Consider the following 7,629-nt stretch of genomic DNA (forward strand, 5'->3'; position numbering starts at 1 on the left):
CCGGTCTGGAGTTGCCCAGGGAAAGCACAGCAGGCTGGGGGCGGCTAGCCGGCCTGAGCGGGAGGTAGGTCATCTTCCCTCCCCTAACCGCCCAAAGACACCGGAATCTCCGGGGTCCCTAAGTAAGTGCTCTCAGGCCCCAGGCTCTGCCTGGAAGCCACCCCAGGTCGGGGAGAACTGGGGACGGCCCCAATGGGGCTTCTAAATCCCCTAGGTACACAAATTCAATTATAAACTCAGAAATACCCTAAGAGGTTGGGAGGGTGTGCGTGTCAAACTAAGAGTTGCCCAAGTGCTATTTTATCCTTTGTTCTGTGGCTATGGCTGGGCAACTGGAACAAAATAACCATGTATTTGTATGTGCGTCCAACTGTTTGTTACAAGGACAACTCTTCCCCCCCTCCTGCCCCCATTCGTATTTCTTATGTACAATTTACCACAGCTAACGGGGCTAGTAGTTGTACTGGCATTCATCGCACAGATAATGTATGCAGCTCTTCTACATCTCATTCGTCATCACATCTGTGCTGCTCCGGGCTCTGCTGGCAGGGTTTTCGTGTCCCTGGAAGTGGGTTTCCCCCTAAGAACATCAGGAGGCTACGGGGATGGTGGGAACGATAACACTGGAAGAGAGCTAGAAGCCAGACAAGGTAGCAGATGTTGCATATACCTGAAGTGTATTGTGCAGTGGTTATCTTTAAACTCTGAGTTAGGTGCGAGTGGTCCCATTTTAGAGATGGTGGGAAAAGAAGCTTGGTAAATTGGGTGTTTTCCCAAGGTCACTAAATTCTGACGCGGTGGGGCACAATTGTTGCTGTCAATTTAGAACTGCCCTGGGGTGGGGGAGGAATAGAAGCGTTCCCGTGTGTGGCTTTGGGGTGGGGTGGGGGAGGGGGAGGGGAACGGTGGTTTTTCGGAGCTATGCTCGCCAGGCCTGTGCTTCCTTATGTTGAGATCTCGCTGTGTGTCAGTCTAGTAGGGTCAGAGGAGAGGGAAGCCCTAAGAACGGATTCGATGATAACACACCTTCCTGCCTTCAACGAGCTTGCAGTCCAATGCCTGGTTCCCCCACAGTTCCGGACTGCCGAACAAGAGGGTTGTTTGGTCGCTGTGGTTTGCCCCTTACTGCCATTATGATTCAGAGGTCCTCCTCGAAACCCAGTTGGGATTCCAAGGACATTTCCATGCCGTAAGGAGAGGAGTCTGAGACCAGGGCCGCCCATTATAGCCGAGAGCGGCAAGCAGCTGGCGTAGAGGGGCAGGGCGAGGCCGCCGGGGAGCCGTAGCCATGGCAACCGAGCCTGCGTTCCAGAACAATGTCCCTCACCAGGAAAACTGCTTGCAGGAGCTTTTTCTCTGTGAGCCCCAGAGCCAGGCAGCTCTGGGAATGCACCAAGGGGATTGGTTCTTTGTAAGAATGACTCTTTACAAGGCTGAAGACAAAAGAAAACATTTGTTGTCCGGGGCCTTGTCTTTTGTCTTTGCCTGGAGTCATAGCAACAAAGCAGCGACTCAGCCCCTCGTCACCGTTCACAGGAAATGAACGCAGCTCTGTTGCGCAAGCTTCCTTTTTTGTGTGTATCATAATTGTTGGGTAGTCATTTTTCTTTTGCCCCCATTTTACAGATGATCTTCGTAAGCATGACTGGGTTTACTCTTTGTAAAAACAATCATTAAAAACCAGGGGCTCCTCTGCAAGGCTGTGGCAAGCTGGGCTTGCTTTGATTGTTTTACATAATAATTTCGCTGGGTGAGATGAACATTGTTGTACGCACGTGCTCAGAAGGGCCAGGGAGCCAGTTGCCCTCCCTCGACCCCCTGACCACCTGCTCTCTCGGTTTCCTGCACTCGCCCCTCCCCCACACCCGCAACCGCAGGCTGGAGGAGGAGGAATGCGGAAGGCATTGCAGCTCCACCCCTGCAAGCCTCAACCCCAGCCAGTCCGGCAACTCCTGCTAAATCAACTGAAAGAAGACTGTGTGCCGAGGAGTGACTGTATTTCCCCAGGGGGTTCAAATAGGCTACAGCGGGACTACACCCTGCAGCTTGAAGGCTGTCTGCTGAGTCTCCCAGCCGGGGCGGGCACCCTCTTAGAGAAGCTAAGTATAGGGCTGGGGCCTCAGCAGTCAGTTCCCGCCCACAGTATGAGAACAATAGCTATCAGAAGCTTAGTAACAAAGGATCAGGCCCCACATGCTCACATTTATAAACAATGTAATTTGATAATAGTTACAAGCACCAAAGAGAGTAAGCGCTCTGTCGCCTTGTGTGAAACAGCTTAGCCCCCTGTGTCAGGGGGCCCAGAAGACGTACCCTTTGGGGGCTCTCGCCATCATAAAACTCTTAAGGTAAAAAAACTCACTGCCATCAAGGCCATTAGAATGGCCTCCTGTGAGTTTGCGAGTCTTTACTGGAGTAGAAAACCTTGTCTTTCACCCGTGGAGTGGCTTGTGGTTTGGAACTGCTGACCTTGGGGGTTAGCAGCCCAATATGTAATTCCCAGGCCACCAGGGCTCCTCCATTGGAGGATGATGAGGCTCTATTTCCGTAAAGAGTTACATTTTGGGGAAACCCAAAGGGGCAGTTTTACCCTGTCCTACAGTGTCACTTTGAGTCAGAATGGACACGATGACACACCCTCTCAATATCTGTTCCTCTGTGTAGTGATGGGAAATGGGTTTGTATTGCCCGTAGGGTGACGATACAGGAATTGCTCACAAGGCAGCTTCGAACTATGCCTTCCACCCTTTCCTGGAAATTCTGGGATAATCCTGGGGTAATAGGTTGCTGAGGCAGCAGCTGGCATCACAGGAGAGCCTGCTCATGAGGATTGCTGCCACTCTTTGGCTAGTGCAATGGCATATCAGGGTGGCAGAGCCCACCACGACTACAAGGAGAAGGTGGTTTTCACCATGGCCAGTAGGAGAGGGAGGAGCCCTGATGACTTAGTGGTTACATGCTGTGCAGTGATCAGAAAGGTCAGCAGTTCAAACCACCAGCTGCTCTATGGGAGAAACAGGGCTTTCTACTCTCCTAAAGAGTTTCAAGACCCACAGGGGCAGCTCTTCCGTGCCCTATAGGATTGCAGCACATGAGCAACAACTCAGGCAGTGAGTTAATTAATGGGAGAGGGGAGGAGATCCAGGGAGCTGAAGGAGTTATGGCCCTGCGGGGGTGGGGCATTCGTGGAGGCAAGGATGCAGGGGTGGAGCTGGGGGGGTGAAGATGTGACACCGTGAGTGTTAGTGCTGCTAGCTGAACATTCAATTCTCAACGGCTAGCTCGAAAGTTAATCTTTCAACTCACTCAGAAGTGCCTTGGAAGACAGGCCTGGCTTCTGCTACCTGAAGAACCTATGCCGCAAGTCTGCTTTTCACACATGGGGTTGTCAAAGTCAGAATCCACTCCATGCCACTAACAACACAAGCCATGTCATGGTTAGTGATGGAGCATGCCATCCTGCAAGACCTGCAAGAGGAACGAAGTTGAAATCCAGTGTTGATGCCACACTTAAAAGGATTTCGTAAGATGAACTGTTGACATTAAATTAATCTGAGTATGATTCTCATTGCTACCCTGCCAAAAAAAAACACGCTCCCTGCCATCGAGTAAATTCTGGCTCAGTGATTCTAAGGGACTAGAGAGCCCCATCTTCCTCTTGTGGAACTGTGGTTTCAAACTGCTGACCTTGCAGTTAGCAGCTGAGTATATAACCGATAGGCCACCAGGACTCCTTGTTTTTTCCACAGTAGTTTATATTTCAATAGATACTGATGTCCAATAGATATTTGGAAAGCTTACCCTGCTTTCCAATGTAGAGAATTTTTAAAGATTTGGATTATGGGAAATTCCCAAAAGGCAATAACCCCTGTCCAAAATGTGATCCTTCCAATACTTAATATTCATCCAACACTCAGTGAACACTTCTAACTATGAGGCACCATGGTACCTGTGGTTTTGAAAATCACATAAAATCATTTGGAACTTAACTTTAAAAGAGTTTACAGACCCAGAAAGGAAATATACCGGAAATCAGCTATTGGAGAATTAATACATGCTTTGGTAAGATAGGCCCAAGAAGATTATGCTCTGGGAGAAAAGGGAATTGGCTGGAGCAGTTAGTCAGAAGAACTTTCTGGAAAGACATGAAAATTTGTGATGGGGGTAGTCGGAATAATATTAGAGCTGGGAGTTAGAAAAAATGGATTTTAGTTACAAATTTGGCAACAGATGAACTATCAGGCAGAAATTAAAGAACTCAAAGGACCTGCAAAGCAGGAGCCTGAAGTCTAGGTATAAGTTCCGAGCTTTACAGGTGCAGTTAAATTTATCAGGAAAATGTATCTGAATCCTTGGCTAGGAAGCATTAGTCCATTCTCCTAGGAAAACAACCATTCCACAAACAAGGAAACCTGAGAAAAAGCAAGCTTTTTACTTGCGGATTTCAACACTGAGACACTAAAAAACTTTAGTGTATTATTTTAAAGTTTAGGATGATTAGCAGAAGTACACAATATTGGACCTGACATCCTAAATGCGATTAAACACATGATGTGACCTCCTTTCCAATGAGGTTTTTCAAGTCACCTGCTAACACCGGCTTACACATATTAGGCTGCACTTGAAGGAGCAACCTTTTGGTTGGCCATCCAGCATGCGGATGTGTTGCACTGTTCGTGGACCTGCTAAGACTTAGCACCAGTAGTAAAGCCAGCATGGCCCCCAAAACCAAGTACCCTAACATGCAATCTACTTAACTGCTTCTATCTGAAAGACAAGGAGAAGACGAAAGGGAGTGGTTTCTTTAAAGATTTATGGGGGCTGGGGGGCGGGGCTGGGGGAGGGGGGTGGGGAAGAGAGAGAATGAGGAAATTCCGTTTTCCTACTATCACCCATTTTCCTATTGCTCAGCAAGGCTTGATAGGTAACCTTACTATTCTGCTTAACTCACAAGTGATATTCACCAAATCATTTTAGCTCACCATTTTCGGGTTACATCATACAATTGTTTTATTGTCTGTTTCATTTGAATGTAGACAGAAGTCACAAGAGAGGAAAGGAAGTGATGTGTAACACTTACAAGAAAAAGTTTTAGGATGCTACATTCCTGTTCCAGACCTGCCTAGATTGTGGAAGCAAGTGTTCAGTGGAAACCTCTCTGGCTTGAGTCCCTGAGAGACTATATTCGGCAGAGCTCCCTTGCAACCACATTGGACCAGCAGTAGAGAGAACTAAATGTTAGTGTGTTAGACCACTGAGAATTTGTGAATATTTGTTACTGCAACACAGCCAAGACAAACCTTCGCTGAATCACCGCTCAATATCCATTCCTCCACTTTGATTTCTTCTTCTTTTTTTAAAATCATTTTATTGGGGGCTCCTATAACTCTTATCACAATCCATACATACATCAATTGTGTCCAGCACATTTGTACATTTGTTGCCATCATCATTCTCAAAACATTTGCTTTCTACTTGAGACTTTGGTATCAGCTCCTCATTTTATCCCTTCCCTCCACGCTCCCCCTTCCCTGATGAGCCCTTGATAATTTATAAATTATTATTATTTGTCATGTCTTACCTACTCCCTTCACCTACTTTTCTGTTGTCCATCCCCCAGGGAGGGGGTTATATGTAGATCCTTATAATTGGTTCCCCCTTTCCACCCCACCCTCCCTCCGCCCTGCTAGTATTGCCACTCTCACCACTGGTCCTGAGGGATCATCCACCCTGGATTCCCTGTGTTTCCAGTTCGTATCTGTACCTATCCAGTCAAGCCAGATTTGTAAAGTAGAATTGGGTTCAAGATAGTGGCCGGGGAGGAAGCATTTAGGAACTAGAGGAAAGTTGTATGTTTCATCGTTGCTATACTGCACCCTGACTGGCTCGTCTTCTCCCCACGACCCTTCTGTAAGGGGATGTCCAATTGCCTGCAGATGGGTCTTGGGTCCCCAACCTGCACTCCCCCTCATTCACAATGATTTGATTTTTTTTCTTCTTCTATGCCTGATACCTGATCCCTTCCAAACCTCATTGATTTCTTCTAACACAGCTGCTTCAGTGGAGGCTGACTCTGTCCAGCGCTGTAGGAGGTGAGTCTGGTTTAGTATAAGCCAATGATGGTAATACTATTCCCTTAGCAATGATTCAGAAATTAGAACTTTTTCAATCCTGCTGAGTAAAAGATAAGAAGTCTCTTGGATTGTCATACAGGTACTGCATTTGTTGTCTATTATTGCATGACATTTTACATCTAGCAGCTCCAACCAGTGCATACTTATTACTTCACAAAAAATGAGGAATGTTTTAGCTCAGGGGTTCTAGCTCAAAGTTTGTCTTGAAGTTTTGTCAAGCCTAGGACTGCAGTCATCTGAAGTCCAAGGATACAAAGATCTACTTCCAAGATGATTCACATACTGGACAATAGCAGAGGTCTCAGTTCATAGATGTCTAATGACCGGAAGCCCTCGTTACTTGCCATGGCATTGACTTTCTCTGGAGTGAGCAATCAGAAGAATGAGCGTGGATGAAAAAAAGTGCTTTGTGTTGTAATCTCAGGAGTAACACCCTGTCATTCCTATCATTTTCTACTCATTGGGTACAAAACACTAAGTACAGTCCACACTTACAGGGAAACGAGGTTCACCTTTGAAAGGAGGTTAAAGTGGTTAAAGCACGCAGCTAATAACCTAAAAGTTAGCAGTTCAAACCCACCAACTGCTCAGCTGTGTCAGTCTGCTTCCATACAGACTTAGAGTATTGGGAGCCCAATGGGGAAAGCCTTACTCTGTCCTATAGGCTCACTGTAAGTTGGAATGAACTGGATAGCAATGGGTCGGTTGGGTTTTTTTTTATTTTGCAGGAAGATGTACTTTTATTTATTTATTTATTTTTTTAACATTTTATTAGGGGCTCATACAACTGTTATCCCAATCCATACACACATCAATTGTGTAAAGTGCATTTGTACATCGTTTCTCAAAACATTTTCTCTAAGATGTGCTTTTAAATGTTTGAAATATTTCTAAACAACCACATTTGTAACAAGTGGAACTGCTGATGCTATGCTGAATAGCTATAGCTGGATCCTGCCCGGTGCAAGTCCTCCTACTGAGTAAGGAAGAGTGGACACCAAAAGGGCATGGATGACAGTACTGAACCACTGATTTTACCATCACAGGAATCCATCCTGGACTATTAGTATGTGAAAAAGTATCTGTTTCTTCCCTTACTATGTAAGACTGTTTGAAAAGAGATTTACTAAATTTTCAATCAGGGCTGATATTGAGCATATTTTATCATCTATACATCTAACATATACATTAATGCACTAGTTAGATAATATCATGTCAACTTGAAGATGTGTAAAAGCATAGGCTGACACGATCACTGAAGACAAATGGGTGCATAAGCCAATGTGGTGAAGAAAGCTGATGGTGCCTGGCTATCAAAAGATAAAGCATCTGGGGTCTTAAAGGCTTGAAGGTAAACAAGTGGCCATCTAGCTCAGAAGCAACAAAGCCCATGGAGAAAGCACACCAGCCTGTGCGATCATGAGGTGTCGAAGGGATCAGGGATCAGTCATCATCAGAACAAAAAATCTTATTATAGTGAATGGGGGCGGGGGGG

This window comes from Echinops telfairi, unplaced genomic scaffold, assembly GCF_000313985.2.
Source record: "Echinops telfairi isolate 266 unplaced genomic scaffold, ASM31398v2 ScPeMD7_21;HRSCAF=78, whole genome shotgun sequence".
In the NCBI taxonomy this organism is placed as follows: Eukaryota; Metazoa; Chordata; class Mammalia; order Afrosoricida; family Tenrecidae; genus Echinops; species Echinops telfairi.